The sequence below is a fragment of the Suricata suricatta genome, chromosome 6 (assembly GCF_006229205.1).
Source record: "Suricata suricatta isolate VVHF042 chromosome 6, meerkat_22Aug2017_6uvM2_HiC, whole genome shotgun sequence".
Lineage (NCBI taxonomy): Eukaryota > Metazoa > Chordata > Mammalia > Carnivora > Herpestidae > Suricata > Suricata suricatta.
In genome coordinates this window covers 113547507-113566640 of record NC_043705.1, presented here as the reverse complement: position 1 = coordinate 113566640, position 19134 = coordinate 113547507, and the positions used below count along the sequence as shown (strand labels likewise).

The following is a 19134-nucleotide window of genomic DNA, read 5'->3' as shown; positions in this document are numbered from 1 at the left end:
GATAGTTTTTCACCAAGTCCTACAATAAGGTGTCTGCAATGAGAATGCCCATGGATACCTGCAATAAAAGGGTCTTTCTCAGAAGTGGATAGCAACACTGATCGATACTTAGTTACCATGTAATATGTGCCATGTGGTCTTTTAAATACTTTGCATATGTAATTTCATTTAATCATCACAACAATTTCATAAAGAAGGTATTTCAATTATGAACCCAACTTTGCAGAAGAAGAAATGCCTTCACTACTAGTATGGGGGTGGGTGGCTTGATCACAGGAGTCTGCCTACATAGAGCCCATGTTGTTAACTGTTAATCCTATTCTGCCTCTGTAAGTTTTCTTTACAAGGCATCCCAGGCACAAGTCTGAAAACTTTAAACTAAATCATGGTTTAAATTTTATGGGCTTGGATTTCATGTGAAGTAATGCTACAAGTTCCTAAGAGTCCTGGCTGATATTTTACAACCTCTTAGTCTGTTCTGTTCAGCTCAATGCCAAGGGAATATTCCCTGCATTTCACCTGGAAAAGTGATTAACTTGGTTCTACCCACCTTATCCTGTGGGTGTAATCCTCCGAGTCACAGCTTAATGTCTGAGTCTTTCCTCATCTTGGGTGAGCCTCTGGGCTCAGATGTTTGCCCACCTCCCTATTCCCACGCCTGACAATGAATATTTGTAAAATGTTGAAACAATGAATGGTATTACTTACCATAGACTATTTGAGTCTTTTTCTCTGAGGAATAAAAGAATCCAAGAATAGAATCTTAAAAGTTTCACAGAGAAGTGTATTTTGATGCCTTGGAAAGGTAACTGAGAAACAGTGATACCAGCAACAATGGGCATGTGCTTTGAAATGGAGTGGTACCAACCCATGGCCAATTCAGTAGTTCCTTTCACTTTTTTTCAAAAGACCTTAACTACCAAAAAACCAAGTAGTATTTAAAAATTTGTGATGTCACTTTGGTCTCTCCTTTGCACTTAAGGAGTCCCCCTTTAATATTTACAGGGCTGGTTTAGTGGTCACGAACTCCTTTAGTTTTTGTTTGTCTGGGAAACTCTTTATTTCTCCTTCTATTGTATCCTTGCTGGATAGAGTATTCTTGGCTGGAGATTTTTCCCTTCAGAACTTTGAATATATCATGCCACTCCCTTCTGATTTGCCAGGTTTCTGTTGAAAAATGTCTAGCTAGCCTTATGGGTTTTCCCTTGTACACTAAGGACTAGTTTTGTCTTGCTGTTTTTAAGATTTTTTCTTTTCACTGTATTTTATAAATTTAATTAAAATATGTCTTGGTATTGACCTGCTTTTGTTGATTGTGATGAGAGTTCTCAATGCATCCAGAGTCTGGATGTCTATTTCCTTCCCCAGATTAGGGAAGCTTTCTATTATTATTTCTTGAAATAAAGACAAGAAAGAATCAGAGAAAATCTCCAGAAACAATGACAAAACAAGTAATAAATAGCTACAAATGTACATCAATAATTACTTTGAAGGTAAATGGACTATATGCTTTGATCAAAAGGCATAGGGTATCAGAATGGATAAAAAAACAAGACCCATCTATATGCTGCCTACAAGAGACTCATTTTAGACCTAAAGACACCTGTAATTGAAAGAGAGGGGGTGGAGAAACATTTATCACACAAATGAATGGCAAAGAAAGTCAGAGTAGCCATACTTATTTTGGACAAACTGTACTTTTTTGTTCTTGTATTGTTTTTATCCTGATTTGGTATCAGAGTAGTACTGACCTCATGAAATGATTTTGAAAGTGTTCCCTCTGTTCCATTTGTAAGGTTTTGATAAAGATTGTCATTAGTTATTTTTTTTAATGTTTGGTAGAATTCACCAATGAAACTATGAGGTCTTGGGCTTTTCTGTGCTGGGAGATGTTTGGTTTCTAATTCAACTTTCATTCTTGTTATTGGTGTAGACAGATTTCCTGTTTCTGGGATTCAGGATTCAGGATTGTGGATTAGTACTAAATTTCAGGTAAGTTCCTTATTTTTTTAGTTTCTTGTAGTATAATGTTACGTTGTTTATTTGAAATTTTTTCTTAATACAGCGTTTATAAGATAAATTTTACTCTAACATCTGCTTTTACTGCATCCATAGGTTTTGGAATATTGTGTTTTCTTTGTCTTTGGTTTTGAGACATATTTTGATTTGCCATTGATTTCTTATTTGGCCCATTGCTTGTGCAATAATGTGTTGTTTAATATTTACATATTTAATATTTACATTGTAGATTTTCCAGCTTTGTTTTATTGTGGATCTTTAATTTTGTACCATTGTGGTTGGAAAGCACACTTGGTTTGATTTCAGTCTTCTTATATTTATAATATTTTTATGTCTCTTTTTATGTGATTTTTTTAATGTGATTTAACCGGGAGATCTATTTGTATGTACTTGGAGAAAATGCATATTCTATTTTTCTTCGATATAATGTTTTATATATGTCTTTTAGAACCTGTATTCTGAAGTATGCTTCAAGTAAAAAATGTTCTTGTTGAAAAGACAGATAACTATAACTAAGAATACTCCTTTAAAATAAAGCATGTCAAAGGGGAGGTTGGTGGAAGATGAGTGAAATAGGTGAAGGGGATTTGTCATGAGCACTAAGTAATGATATATAGAATTGCTGAATCATTATGTTGTACTCCTGAAATGAATGTAACATTGTATGTTTACTGGAATTAAAATTCAAAAAATAATTTAAAAATTCAAATAAATAAAATTTGTAATGTGAGGTAGTGGTTGCAAAAATGAAGAGGTTGATTTTAGCCCATCAGAAACTCTTCTAAGCTGAAAATATCATAGAGTAGAAATACAGGGTGCAATAATTTACATATTTATAGGTGGAATTGGCAATTATTGACCAGAACTTTTCCGAGTGGATTATTCTTGATGAACAGTATCATGTGTTAAATTGGGTTTGAGTATTCATGGATGACTGAGCTAAATTTATTTTTAAGCTTGGAAGCATTCTAATTGTCTGTATAACTGAGGAGTATAATTGACACTGTATGTTAAAAATAACCAACTGAACACATTTAGTGTTTTTTGCTCCAGTAGCATAAAGTCAGCTGGGTATTTATAAAAAAACAAATTTGAATAGCCATATCTATGGCCATTAAAAAGGTAATACCTATGCTTTTAGGCGCAAATAATTCATTCATTTTTATCAGTTTCAAATAGCACAATGCCTACTACAATACTTGCAGTAATATGAGTTGTATGACTTAATCATTTTTCACATGCAAATTCTTGGTTTTACCTGCAACCCTCACCTTTTATTATATTCATGAGAAATAGAAATTCTTCTTATCCATAAGCACTATCTTCAACACAAAAGTTTTCCTTAATATAACTCATTTTTCCTCTGAGTATCTTCAAGCCTTATTGCAGTACCATATTATACATGCTATGTCCGGCTTATATCACAGCTGTATACATGGCCTTGTTCCACTGAGTGCACTTTTCAGATAAAGTGCATTTTTAGCAACACAAGATTAGAATTGTTAGAGCATATTAATTAGTATTAAAATCATAATTGTTTTTAACATTATGGAAAGATATGTTTTAAGTATCTTTGCATTCTGCAGCTATCCTAAGGCTCTGACCATATGAAGTGCTCACTAAGAATCTGTTGAATAAGCCAATTAATGAGCTTGTACACCTTTGTTATTAAACTTGATCCTAAGAGAATAGTAGAGTAATGTACTTCTCTGAACCAACGGAATTGAGAGGCTTTCTTTAGGATTAAACCAAACCACTTATTTAGTTAGCCTGCGAATTCAATGTAAAATGTAAACAAATGGAAAGGAAAGCTCTGTATATATGAATATTAAATTTATTAAGTAGGTCTTCAGTAACTTATCACCTAATGAATGCTGAAGAGCAGAGTTGTGCCGCCCTCTTCTCGTACAAATAACTCATGCTGTACGTGCTGTGTCATCTTTATTCACATTCTATACATCAAGGAAAATATCCAACCTGGTTACTTGAATGACAGAATACTGAAATGATACCAGCAGAGCACAATTTTAATAGCTTTTGAACTTGATTTTAGCAAAACTTTGGAGAGCATGCTGCTCCAGTACTAAAAACTGTATGGCAATAACACCTTTCTTCTTTTTTTTTTCCTTTCCTTTTTGGAAAATGACAGCATCACCTTGGGAGAGGTCAGAAAAACTGTTCACTATGCTTGCCATTCATTGGCTTTAGGTAGTTGAAGGTTAAGATGATCAGACATACAAAATTACATGGAGGAGCTGTACCAGTTTCATTGCCACAAATATACTTTTCATTCTAAGAGTTACTTGTATTTCAAAATGTGCTAGTACACAATCTGTTAATTTATTGGTGGGTTATGGGGTATTCAAAACAACTAGAAATATAAGAAATCTGTGGAAGGTAAGAAAAGCCATGAGGCAAGAAAGAAGATTGAGCAGAGAACCTGTGATACACACAGAGTACAAATTTCAGCTAGACAGAGCCCAGCTTTCAAATGTGAAGACAACAGAAGGGCATTTCTATAGAATGGCACCCTTTTGGTACACTGTGGCTCACTGTAAAATAAAATAAGAATGCCCAATTTAAAACTTTTATCTAATTTATCCTGTAAATCAATTAAGGCTTACTCCTCAGAATTTTTCATAAAAACATGGCAGTTTTAACATTAATATCTTCCTCTGGGGCTAATTCAAAGGCCCACATTGATTCTTTTCCAAAGATGGAATCAGCTCTCATTTTCTTTATGTCAAGGCCTGCTACATTAATAGTTCATGCTCCCTCAATTTGTATTATCTAGGGCTTTGGATCAACTAAATAGTTTTCTTAAATCTAGACACAATTTACATTGTAGTTCTGAGTTGTGACAAATGAGCTCTTCCAACAAACAAATGGTTTAAGAACAAGGCATGAAAGATTCCTATGTTTTGCATTCTAAAATAAAAATAAAATTGGGGTATGGCTTAGTTGGTTAATCATCCAACTTTTGATCTCAGCTGAAGTCATGATCTCACAGTTTGTGGGATTCAGCCCCACATTCAGCTCTGTGCTGACAGTGCAGTTCCTGCTTGAGATTCTCTCCCCGCCTCCCCTTATGTTGCTCTCTCTTGCTATCTCTCTCACAAAACAAATAAATAAACATATTAAAAATGAAATAAAATAAAAACAGTCTAGTTGGATAGGAATGGCTAAAATCTGGTCCCATTTGGGAAGCAGGGCTACAGATGTGATTCTCCACATGACACATGTAGCTAAAAATCCATTCCAAAATTATTTGTCCCATCTGCATGTGGTGGCAGAGCCCAGAGATGGAGCTAGAACAAGCAGGTGTTTTGAGAATTCTGTGTTCACCAAAGCACCACTGTGTCAGAAGAGGACCAATAGGAACTTCCTTTCTGTGCCTGCAGAAAATGGTGAAAAAAATAAACTGGGCTTGTTGCTCATCACCCTCTTCTTCAAGGAGATTTTGAACATGGAAGCTTGTGACCTTCTGAATTCCAAACATAGAAAGATTTATTGTATTTCATAGCAGGAGGATCTTTAAATGTTGTGACTCATCCAGGAAGACTTTTTCATTATGGAAAACAAATTTATAGTCCTTGTGTGGTTGCTCTCGGGAGCAGTGTTATAACTTTATAACTGATTTCTTCTAAGCTCAACAAGGGAGGATTATCCTAGTGAAGGGCACAGAGAGATATCTCATGGCCTCGTTTAGGAGGGTTTTGTTGTACTTGTGCCTAGAAGTGAGAAGTATCTGGAAGTGTTGAAAAAGTATATTAGGATATTCAGCCTAAGAAGACCCCACCACCAGCTGCTTACAAATCCAGTATTCCAGTGTGGGATCATCATTCATAAGGGACATTGTTGATCACTTCTATTCTGTGTAGACACAGCGAAGTTATTTACCAAAGGTTGCAGAGCAAGTTTATAGCAAAAGAAGATAATTCCATCTTTGGAATCATTAGTAGTATTCAGTGTTCAAAAACAACTTCACAAATGTGAAGCCACAACAGCTTAAAACTGTGGGCTCTCTGAGAAAATCTAATGAAAGAAAATAGTTGATGGTTGTTGGTAGTATATTTTTTAGATTGCTTTATCATTTCATATTTGCCTGCATGATATGCAGTAATAGTGGTAGTAGTAGCAGCAGCAGCAGTAGTAGTAGTAATAGCAATAGTAGCAGTAGCTCTAGTAGCCTCAGCAGCAACAGCATTGCTCTGGGAGGAGCTGCAGCAGTATGGCCCTTTACAGTAGGAGGAGCCGCAGCAGTATGGCCCTCTACAGTAGGAGGAGCCGCAGCATAGCTGTAGGAGTAGTATAGCTTTACTAGCAGCAGCATAAGTAGGACCTGGATTTTTTAAAGATTAAAAAAAATTTCAATGTTTATTTTTGAGAGAGAGAAAGAGAGAGAGAAACAAACAGCATGAGCAGGGGAGGGGCAGAGAGAGAGAAGGAGAGAATCTGAAGCAGGCTCAGAAGCTGTCAGCACAGAGCTTCGCATGGGACTTGAACCCACAAGCCATGAGATCATGACCTGAGCCAAAGTTGGATGTTTAACCAACGGAGCCACCCAGGCGCCCCATGGACCTGGATTTAAAGGAGGAAGAAGAGTATGATCATGTACCAGGTACTCCACTAATGTACAGGCATATATCAGAGACCATTGCAATATAGTGAATATCACAATTAAGTGAATCAAATTTGTTTTTGGCTTTCCAGTGCATATAAAGATTATGTCTACCCTATGCTATAGTCCATTAAGTGTGCAATAGCATTATGTCTGAAATATAATGTACATACATTGAAGAATACTTTATTGCTAAAAATGCTAATCATCCTCTGAGCTTTCAGTGAGTCATAATCACTGATCATAGATCATCATAACAAATATAATTTAATGTAAAAGTTTGAAATCTTGTGTGAATAACTAAAATGGGATACAGATATACTAAGTGAGTAACAGCTGTTGGTAGAATGGCACCAGGAGACTTGCTTTGATACAAGGTTGCCATAAACCTTCAATGTGTAAAATATGCAGTGTCTATGAAGCCCAATAAAATGAGGTATGCCTGTACTAAACACTTCATGTGCATTAGCTCATTTAAATCCCAGTGTATGTTTTATTGTTAGTCCTAGGAATACATTTTAAGGTGTTAAGAAACTTGAATTTGAGAACCTCCACAATATGCCATTTATCTTGCCTGCCATAGTTCTGAACCAACTGAGAAGTAAGATATATGAGGGCCAAATATTTTCTTTGTTTTTGATAAAGCTCACACAGGACACTGTTACTTAGATGTTTGAGCAAGTGAATTTCCCAATGGTGATCCCCTAAATTAGACAGCTTGATCTACGCTGGAGGAGCAGGAGAGTGTGTCCCCCTTAAGACAGCTCACTCCCAGGAGAAGAAAACACAAGAGGGCTGAGGTCTTTAGGCACAGCTCTCCTTGCACTCATCAGGTCGGTAATCTCATTCTCTTGAGGCTGAGAGAATGTGGAACTGGAGCTAGGTCAGGAATGAAACACTGAGCATGAGGAGTGGGGAAGAAATGTCTTCTGTGTCCCCAAAGTTTTCAGACTTTTTGTTGCTTCCTTGTCTGCTAGCTGGGCCCACCAAACTTAACCATTATGTCAATGTTCAAGATGGGCTAAAAAGTGTCCTCAAAGCATGAGGCTAACAATCTATCAAGGAGTCCAGCTCTCCTTCCATCAGGTTGTTCCCTCAATATACATCTGTAAGATTTGGAGTATGCTCTTGAGACCACTGGTCGACAGTAGAGATTTGGCCACTAGAAGCCTTTTGCTCAATAAGTTTGGGCCCATTCTCAGATCGGGCACTATAACACATGATATATTTAAAAAAAAACAACAAGAAGCTTATTTCTTATGTTGTATTACCATGATATTATATTCCTCCAGAGAGGTAGGATTTTCCATTAGCCCTTGAATCCTGGTCTTTTTCCATCCATCATAGCAGGTATTTCTAGAGCGACTCTCCCTGTAGTTACTGGGCGACTATCAACCTGGTAATGAAAGGAGACGCTATCTTTTGAGGATAAGTGGAGCTTTCTTTGAAGCGGCTCATGACATGTTGGGAAAAAGAAATGGGTAAGAAATATGTGAAACTGGCTGTTGGCAGTGGCAGTTGTTTTCTTATGGAAGAGTGCTCAGTGTGACATCAGTTCCAACCTCTAATGAATTGTCTTTAAAGGACAAGATCAGTTTTGTCATTAAAGTGTTAAAGGGGTTGACTACTATGACACCTTATCTGTCCTTTTATTTTGGAAAGTGGCAATTTGGGTTTTTTTCAAGACCGCATTTTGTTTATGTGCCTTGTTCAAGATGTAGCAAGTAACATGTCATGCAAATCAGATTTAATTAATCTCTACTTGGCTCCCTTAATTAAAAAAGAGAGAAGATGAGTCCTCTTACATTGCCTATAAATATATCTTTCATAAATAGAGCATTTATAAAAGTGCTGAGTATGTGAAGTCTATTCAAAATTGAAGTCAGAAGATATTCATTCAGTGACTCATCTGGGGACAATAGCTGCGATGTCTAGTAATAACAAACCATTCCTATGAGATAACTTTACAATGAGTTTTATTTTCCCCAGAAAGATATTTAAAAAATAATTTTTGAGAGTAAAGGGGGAATCGTCCTTTAATACTCTTTCAATTCATTTTTTACTTATTCTAATGAAATCATTTATAGTTTTACTGATCAGTAATCAAGGAAATAGATCCAAAATGTTAATTTTAAATTCCTTTTATTTCCTTGTTTTGGGACAGAATATGAAGCATCAAGATTTGACCTTTTCCCTAACACTAAAAGTTTCTGAGGAAGGTAAAAAGATTAATTTGTTGAAATAGCACTGACCAATTTTTAACTACGTACGTGGATATACTAAAGAACCTAACCCACTATTCCAAGATAGTAGAGTCTAGTTGTAATATGTGACCTAAATTATATTTCAGGCAAATAGTTTAAGGAAAATTAGGAAAGATAATGTGTAGACAAGGAGGAATTAGGAATTAAAGAGTCTAATATTTAAGGATTGAATGCATAGATGTTGGAATGTTTCTGTAAATACATATATGGGTCATTTACATCACGTTTATATCATTAAGTGAGTTTAAACAATAATGACAACAATAGTAACAATAACAACAAAAGAAAGACCTTGGGTGATGAGGTAAAGACACTGAGTTTAGCCAAGATTACTAGCCACCTTATTACTAGGGAGAGGTTTAAAAAAAAAAAATCTCATATGACAGATTCGGAAACTGTGGGTTGAAAAACTGAAGTAAGCTCTGATTATAGAGTAAGCTCCTGGTCTAATCTGACTTGGTAATGCACTTTGCACAGAGCCTGGCCATCAGCAAGCCCATCAGGAAGTTTGCTGTGACTAAATGAGGGACTATATAAAGATTGACACTAACTTGTTTAGTTACAAAAGGAGAATTGGATTCAATTCACCTAACTGCACTTTTTTAGCACACAGTAAAGAAAATAAAAACAAGCTGATTTTCCTTGAAGAGTATAAATTCTTGTCCCTGCATTTATTTGCATGAATGATTTTATTCTACATGGATCATCACAGCTTGAACCATAAAGATCAATGAGATGCTGAATTTTTTGGATGTAGTATGAAATGTGAGTCTATTAAATCATGAATTTCTCTACATGTACATTAGAATAATACATCTGTAAATTTAATTGAATATGTTGAAAATCAAAAGATTAATAAGTGCCAGTGTGACAAAGAAAACAGCTATTTAATTAATTATTGTAGTCTTACATAATACCAATTCACATTTTAAGACATGAACTCTAAATGTTAAGCTGTTATAAAAAATTTGTTCTGGCCAGCTATTGGTTGAACATATTTTAATAGTGGGTTCGGTCAAGTATCTGAATTTGAAAGCAACCTCAGAAGAATCAGAGCGACTGAATGAATTATCTTCTGGATCTCTTTTGGTTTTTAATGCTCCCAAGAAGAGTATTTTGGACACCAATGTTTCTGGAACTTAATACAACAATGTATTTTTATTCTGTTAATACAAAATGTCAAAAACTTTTTCAGTGTCATTTAAAAAAAATCTTAATACTTTAATTATCATCTAATATATTTCTATAAGAAAAGATGAGGGAGTTATTTAAATATAAAATTTCATCTCAAGAACTAAATATTTTATATATAATCAATGGACACAGTTGCATCACAAATTTTTACTTACATCAAAATTAGTTTTGAGAATTTTTTTATTGTTTTAAGCGGTATAAAGTACCATAAGGTCAACACTTTGAACTGGCTGAGAAAATACAAAAAGGTGATTATTTCAGTCACGAAATCCAATGGTATGATCCTAGCTTATTGAAGAAAGTGTCTGGATACCTGATTTCCTAGCCTCACGCATTTTCATGAGCATTTTAGTTTTTCATTAAAAATGGATTCGACTAAACTTTACTGTCTTTTTGTGAAATAAATGTTCTCAAAAACATGTTATCCATTGGTCAATAATAACAACAAAAATTGTTCAGCTCCTGACTTTACTGTGAGGACAGGATGTACTTTTGTCCTTTCTCTATTACCAGTATACTTTGGTATGTTGACAATGGGAAGAATAGGAATTGCATTTTATTGTGACTAACATCATTTCAGAAATTTTATTCTTTTAGCATTATACATATATTTCTTAAAACATAAAACCTCTCCATGATGTAAGTACATTCCTGGGACTTATTTGGAGTTACTGAAGCAATGCCGAAGAGTCAACAGTGGAATCCTAGTTTACATGATACTCAGCTGAAAGAAATTCTCCAAAGTATAGAGACATAGCCAGAAAGGTTCAGTAGGAAATTTTCTAGTACTAACCAATAATTATAGCATACTTCATTTGTGTAACTTGAACTCTTAGGTGTTCTCCTTTATTTTGAAACTCTTACCATATTTTTCTGCTTCTCAGACTCTCAGAAGCATATGGAACTATGACAGCTATGCCTGAAACAATAAAAGGAAGTGGGTAAGTCTGCTGGGATCTCCTATTTGAATCAATTATTTGCATGGAAAACCAGTTTTATATTAAAACAAAATGGTAATTTTAGATAAAGGAAGCAAAATATCGCATATTTTAAAGGAATAATGAAGGAACCTTCTAAGGGAATCATACTACTGCTTTCCTGCACAAACGCTTTTCCACAAATCCCCTAACAGGTACCCACACTCCAGTTCTCCAAAAGGATGTCTCATGATCTAAATGTGTTTTCTTTCTTACAAATCCAAGTCTTTATCCTGTAAATCCTCAACATTGAATATCAGTCCATATCTTTTCCTGGACAATTTGTAGTCCTAAAACACTCTCTACTGGCTTCATCTCCTTTCAAACCTTGTTCCTTGACCTGCTCAGATGGAGCCATACCGCACTGCAGGTTGCCATGGCATTTTGTACATATTTCCTTTCATGGCCTTTCTTATGTGTATTGTCTAGTTATATGCCATTCCATTGCCATTGTGTGCTCCTTGAAGGCAAAGGTAGAATATCTTATTTTTGCACGTCTAATTTTTTGGAGGAATTAATATCTTCTCTTCTATCTATATCCCTAATGAGGTAATCCATACCCAATAAATCCTCAGCATATACTATCTGGCTAATGTCTGATGCATTTAAATTATTCTATAATAAAATCTTGTACATATTAAATATCAAGATATGTGTATCTGTTTTCAAAAGTTATAAGGCACCTTTGTAATATACCTAAGAAAATATATATCACAAAACCAAGATGAGGGGAACCAAATTGAATTTTATGAATCTCATTTAGTTGCCCTTTACTTTATCATTCTTAAATATGTGAAATTACAAATTGGACATTAAACCTTAATGTAAAATTTCTAAGCTATCCTTTACCTTATATTAGAGAGAAAGTGAGAGAAAGTGTGTTATCAATGTTTTGGAATTCAGTATCACAATGCCATATACCAAATGTATGGGGGCCAATTGAATACTTTATGACAACATTCTGGGAAATAATTCTTGTCAAAAGTATTTCTGGAGGTGATTCTTGATTTAGTTATTTTGCCAGATGACTCTGTCAAGTTCTGTATAAATGGATATTGGTTCCCCTATGGAGGGAGGAAATTAGCAAGTAAATCAGGTATGAAGAATTCATAAGAGGGGAGTCTTTAGAGCTGCAAAATCTTTTAAAGTGACCCATTGCATAAAAGAGTATGTCTTAAACACTGACTTATAATGAAAAGTTCAAATATATTATGATTGATTACTAGGAATCCTATAATAATTTCAGAGATGAAAATTTGAAGATATTTTGTAACACATGAAGGGTATGAACAGTAAAGTAGTGGTAGAGTATATAAGAGAAAATATGATTTTTATGGTTTTATTTTTCTGTAGCTCAGAACAATCTCTTAACTTACTTATTCATACCAGTGGAAATCTCTCCAGCCATTTCAAATAGATCAAACATAATTATATTTGTTAAATAAATATATGTAAAGGTTTTATATTACCCAATTAGTAAAACAGCTTATGTGTTAATGGTGCTATTTAAAGACTTATCTGGGTAATACTTCCTGTATTAATAATGTAAAACTTATTCCAACCACATTAACATTTTCCTTTTTGTAGCCTCTATCAATATGAATCTATACCACACATTTCAGTACTTGCACTATAATTTCTTGTATTTCTCTCTCTCATCTACCTACACAACAACAAAAAGAGCAACAACAAAAACCAGGATTTAACAAGGACACTCCTTACTCCTTACTATGGGTCCAAAGCCATAATCATATTCCTTGCCTCCTCTGCCAGCCATTCTAGATTCCATAATTGTTACTAGTTCGGGCATCACTTTTGGTGGGCTAGGCTTCTTACTTAACGTGGAAACAACTGAGGGGCTTGAGCACCTGATTACCATGTCCTGGTCAATTAGTAATTGCTAACATTGTCCATTCATGGCAATTATAAGGCACGAAAGCACGAAGAGCTGCCCCAGTGACTTTCCTGAGTTCCAGACACCCTCTTCCTTACCACCATTATATAGAGGCTATTCTACTTCTGAAAAACAGGATCGATTACCACTGTCAGTATTACAATTTCCTTTTTAATTCAAGATCTACTGGCTAAAAGAACCATGAATGACTAAATGGCTATGTCATTAGGTTAAGTGGAAACCTTACTGTATCATCTGATAGAAGTTTTCCTAACTAGGGGCACCTGGATGACTCAGTCTGTTGAATGCCCCACTTCAGCTCAGGTCATGATCTTACAGATCATGGATTTGAGCCCAGCATCGGACTCAGTGCTGACAGCTCAGAGCCTGGAGCCTCTTTCAGATTCTGGGTCTCCCATGCTCTCACTGCCCCTCCCTTGCTGATGCTCTATCTCTCTCCTTCAGAAAGAAATAACCATTAGAAAAAATTTTAAAAAAGAAAAAAAAAGAAGACATTTCCCTGACTAGAAACCAGAATCTTTAATCTGGCAGATTCTAAAGTTGAACAAATAGAAATCATAAATTCCCTGAATGGGCAACTGGAAGTAAGGATGAGAGGATATGATGATGCAATTTATGCCTGACCTTTGGTCACCCTGAACACTCCAATGCTTAGCTTGACTTTCAACTTGTTTCTTTTGCCTGAATACCAGGATATTAATTAGAGCCTCTAGAAGTCCTTGATAAGTTACTGACTGGAATTATCTAAGAAAATTCAATACCTCTTGCTTCCTGAGGTTTAAATGAGCTCATAGTTTTTCTATGAGATATAAGCCTAATATCCATAGTAAAACCCCCACAATAGAGCAGTATTTATTGGCTCCCTTCCTTTTCTGTCATACTTCCTTACATGCCTACTAGTGAGCCCTTTGCCTCTCCAATAAATTACCTGCTCTGGAATCCTTTCCTTGGTTTCAGTATCTGGAGAAATACACTTTAATTCAAAGAGGCTACTTGTATTTCTAGTCCTTGACCATTGGATCCAAATATTAGCTATTAGGATCATGGCACTACATAATTGTTACTAGTTCAAAATATGTATCATACTTGAAAAAGTGTCCCGACTACAGCATCACTCTTCCCAACCTGTTACTTATAGTTACACCTTTAAGAAGCTATTCAATTTCCTATCATGCCAGTTGCTTCTGGATCATATAGTATACTCAGAGAACCAACAGATTGGGTGGTTGCACATTTTGCACATCTTTCACTGTAATGTAGGTCCTTTGGTCAAGGCAACATTACATTGGATCCCATCATGATAAATTAAACACTCTGTGAATACTTCTATAGTAATGCTGGCTGAGAGACTGAATAGGGACGACAAATTCATATATGGAAGGTTATAAATCTTGTTAAATATGAATTGCTGCCTTCCTCCCCAGTTAGGTGGAGAATTTCAATAAAATCAATGTTCACATAGGGGCTGGCTTGGCTCTTGGAGGAATAATACCTTATCAAGACTTTGTGTCTGTCTCTGCTGCCACTGAGGTGTCACACGTTTAAAAGTAGTAGTAGCTAAATCAGCCTTGGTGAGAGGTAGCCCAAGCAGTTGGCCCACCCACAGTCTTAATCCCTTCTACTATGGCTATTCCATTCATGGATCCTTTGTATAAGCACTGGAGTGGTCAAGTCTAGAGGCTATATAGTATCGCCTTTTCTACCTAATTACTGACAGCTTCTCCTAAGACTCTGGTGGTCAGGAACCAAACAGGCAGAATTGTAGGTGCTAGCAGTTGTTGAGTCAGCATACATAGATATGTTGAGTGCCAAACACATCTGTGACACTGTGTGTGCCACAATAATGGACACCATTAAATACATTTTTCATTTAGTCATCCTCACAACGTTTGTGAAGGTTAACTATTAGTTTCTCTTTAGTCTAACTATACCTTTAAACCAATTGGTTTATAAGGTTTAAACAACTTTCCTATAAACTTCAGTATTTTGGTCCAATTACTATGCTTGTTTCACTACCCCCAGCAACATTTAGAGTTCTCCAGTAGCAGGTTTCCTCAAAGAATTCCCTTCTTTGCTTTCAGACTAGTGAGTAGAATATTGATCATATATGGCCTTAGTCTTTCCCAGAAAATGTAATTTAGATAGTAAAAAGACATTAAGAAATGTTATAGGTAATGTTAGAGCTTCCAATAAATCTCCAGAAAACAGAGCAGAAGCTTAATGTTTCCTGTTCAAGCTAAGGCAAATTACTTTCTGGTGAGAGATCAGGGGGAAAAAAAAGTTATTCTTTCAAAGTAAAAACCAATATCAACAAGTTAGAAAGCTGCAGGCATAATGCTTGCCCAGATACATATTACAAAATGGTAATTTAGTGTCAGCCTGCTATGTAGAATGCATAGTGAGCACAACTGTTTTGGTTGACATTCCCAATCCTTCTTTCAATGATGATTTGAGACCGAGGCCATGGGGATGGGGAAAAAATATCAACCTATCCAAAAGCACAAAGAACATGGAAGGCTGAAATCAGATTCAAAAACAAACATATGGAACCTCATACTGTGAATAAACATACTGTTCCTACTGCTTGGTTGTTTCTATTGGTTTGTTGGGTTAGAAGCAGGATACACACCCCAGAAGGAAGAAATTCTCAGCTTGGTACTTCATTATCAGAAATGTTTTCTCTGCCTTAAGGTCTGTGTAACCCACATAACTCAGCCTGGGTGTGGTGGCAATTCAGAGAAATAGTCCCAGAAAAAAAAGGTTCCTCAATTTTTGGTTTTTCTTTAAATAAAAGTCAAAATATCTTAAAAACTTTATTTACCATCTTGACACTGTCAACATCTTTCCCTCAAACTCTCTTTTTGTTATTTTCAATTTCATAACACAAATTCCAAGACACCCTCCATCTGTCTTTGTGGATACTAGATACCTGCTTACCCTTTCTCACTATACCTTCTTTATACTCTTATTTTCTTTGTGAATAATTTCTCTTGTTTCAGAAAAAATTTTTTTGGTTTATTACACATTAATATTTGTAATCATGTCCTTATGAAACATTAATATTTGTCGTAGATCATTGTCCAAATGAATGGAACCCATTGGCTAACCATTGGTATCTAATGTGGTTAGAAATAATAAATGCTATTTATATTAAAGAATATATATATGTGTGTGTGTATATATATATATATATATATATATATATATATATATATATGAAGGAGGAGTCAACATGGTAGAAAAGTAGAGGGGCCCAAAGTTCTCTCATCCTTCAATCACAACAGTTTTGAGGCCAAAAGATTTGGAATTCCAGGAATCTGACTATAGAGTGAAAGAAACATCTCCAGGGGCCACGGGGACAGATTGGCAGACAATTACTTTAATGAATAAATCAAAGCACACATGGTAGAAGGTCCAAACCACCACTGTGAGTAGGGAGGTAAAGCAGCCAGAGTCACAACAACAGAGAGCATGCGACACATTCCAAAAACACCTCCTGAAGGGCCAGCCTCTGAACAGTGCATGACCCCTTTTTAATATAGTAGTACTTGCAGGTTCAGGACACAGAGCAATCTATTAAAATACAGAAAACTAGCCAAAATGATGAAATGGATGAATTTTCCTCAAAAGAAATTTCATGAAGAAATGACAGCCAGAGAGTTGCTCAAAACAGATATAAGCAATATATATGATCAAGAATTTAGAATAATAGTCACAAGACTAATAGCTGGGCTTGAAAAAAGCATAGAAGATGCTGAGAATCTATTGCTGCAGAGATCAAGGACCTAAGAAATAGTCACAATGAATTAAATGCTGTAAATGAGATGCAAAACAAATTAGATGCAATGACAGTAAGGATGGAGGAAGCAGAGGGAAGAATAAGTGAAGTAGAAGATGAAATTATGGAAAATGATGAAGCTGAAAAAAGAGTAGGAAAATACTAGACCATGAGGGTAGAATTAGTGACCTAAGTGACTCAGTGAAATATAATAATATCTGCATTCTAGGAGTTCCAGAGAAGAGAGAGAGAGAGAGAAAGGGGCAGAAGGTTTATTTGAACAAATTAAAGCTGAAACCTTCTCTACTCTGGGGAAAGAGGTAGACATCCAAGTCCTGGAGGCACAGAGAATTCCTTTCAGATTCAACAAGAATAGGTCATTGTCATGGCATATCATAGTGAAAATGGCAAAATACAAAGATAAAGAGAGAATTCTGGATTCAGCTAGGAAAAAATGGGCCTTAACCTACAAGGGTAGATACATAAACATGGTAGCAGACCTGTCCACTGAAACATGGAAAATAGAAGGGAGTGGCAGGGAATATTCATGTGATGAATAGGAAAAATATGCATCCAAGGATACTTTATCCAGCAAGGCTGTCATCCAGAATAGGAGAGATAAAGGCTTTCCTGGACAAACAAAAACTGAAGGAGTCCATGTCCACTTAACCAGCCCTGCAGGAGATCCTAAGGGAGACTCTCACTGGAATCCTGCAAAGACGACAAAGGACAAGAGACATCATCACAAGCAGGAAATATAGAGATAACACAATTACACTGATTTATATCTTCCAGTAATTACTCTGAATGTACATGGACTAAATGCCCCAATCAAAAGACATAGGGTATCAGAATGGGTAAAAAAAAACATGATCCATCTATAGGCTGTCTATAAGACACTCATTTTTAGACCTAAAGATACCTGTAGATTGAAAGCAAGGGAATGGAATACCGTCTATCATGCTACTGGAAGTCAAAAGAAAGCTGGAGTAGCCATATTTATATCAGACAAACTAGTTTTTAAACTAAAGACTGTAACAAGAGATGAAGAAGGGTATTGTATCATGATTAAGGGGTCTATCCATCAAGAAGCAATAACAATTATAAATGTTTATGTTCCAAACTAGATGAAAACCAAATACACAAATTAATTAATCACAAACATAAGCAATTCTTACTGATAATAATTTGATAATTATAGGTGACTTTAATCTTCCACATACAGCAATGGACAGAACATCTAGGTAAAAAAACTAATAAAGAAACAATGGCCTTGAATGATATGCTGGACCAATGGACTTGACAGATATATTCAGAGCTTTTCATCCAAATGCAGCAGAATACACATTCTTCTAGAGTGTAAATGGAACATTCTCCAAAACAGATCACATACTTGGTCAAAAATAAATATAAAAGGATTGAGATCCTACCATGCATATTTTCAGATCACAATGCCATGAAACTTGAAATAACAATAAGAAAAATTTTAGAAAGCGTCCAAATGCATGGAGGTTAAAGAACATACTACTAAAGAATGAGTGGATCAACCAGGCAATTAAAGAAGAAAATAAAAACTATTTGGATGCAAATGAAAATGAAAACACGATAGTCCAATCCTTTGGGATGCAGCAAAGGCAGTCCTAAGAGGAAAATACATTGTAATCCAGGCCTATATCAAGAAACAAGAAAAATCCCAAATACAGAATGTAACCTCACACCTAAAGGAACTAGAATCAGAACAGCAAAGAAACCCCAAAGCCAGCAGAAGAGAAATAATAAAGATTAGAGCAGAAATAAACAACATAGAATCCAAAAAACAGTAAAACAGATCAATGAATCTAAGAGCTGTTTTTTTTTTTTGAAAGAATAAGCAAAATTGATAAACCCTTAGCCAGACTTCTCAAACAGAAAAGAGAGAGACGCTAAATAGATAAAAATCACGAATGTAAGAGGAGAGATCAGTTGGTTAAGTGTCTGAGTTCAGCTCAGGTCATGATCTCACGGTTTGTGAGTTCAAGCTCTGCATCAGGCTCTGTGCTGACTGTGTAGAGCCTGGAACCTGCTTTGGATTCTGTCTCCCTCTCTCTCTTCCCTCCCTCCTTTGTGCCCGCTCTCTCTCTCTCTCTCTCTCTCTGTCAAATAAATAAACATTTAAAAATTATTTTTAGGGGCGCCTGGGTGGCTCAGTCGGTTAAGCCTCCGGCTTCGGCTCAGGTCAGATCTCACGGTCGTGGGTTCGAGCCCCGCATCGGGCTCTGTGCTGACAGCTAGCTCAGAGCCTGGAGCCTGCTTCCAGTTCTGTGTCTCCTTCTCTCTCTGCCCCTCCCCCTCTCATGCTCTGTCTCTCTCAGTATCAAAAATAAATA

At 35.8% G+C, this 19134-nt stretch overlaps 1 long non-coding RNA gene across 1 annotated transcript in view; it reads left to right on the top strand.

Moving 5' to 3' along the window:
• The first annotated feature begins 1938 nt into the window (after positions 1-1938).
• The window catches only part of LOC115294107, a 145771-nt gene continuing 128575 nt past the window's right edge, over positions 1939-19134 (top strand). The window contains exons 1-3 of the long non-coding RNA XR_003909724.1: positions 1939-1992; positions 8805-8859; positions 10983-11039. This is a non-coding gene — a long non-coding RNA (uncharacterized LOC115294107). The remainder of the gene's footprint in view (positions 1993-8804; positions 8860-10982; positions 11040-19134) is intronic.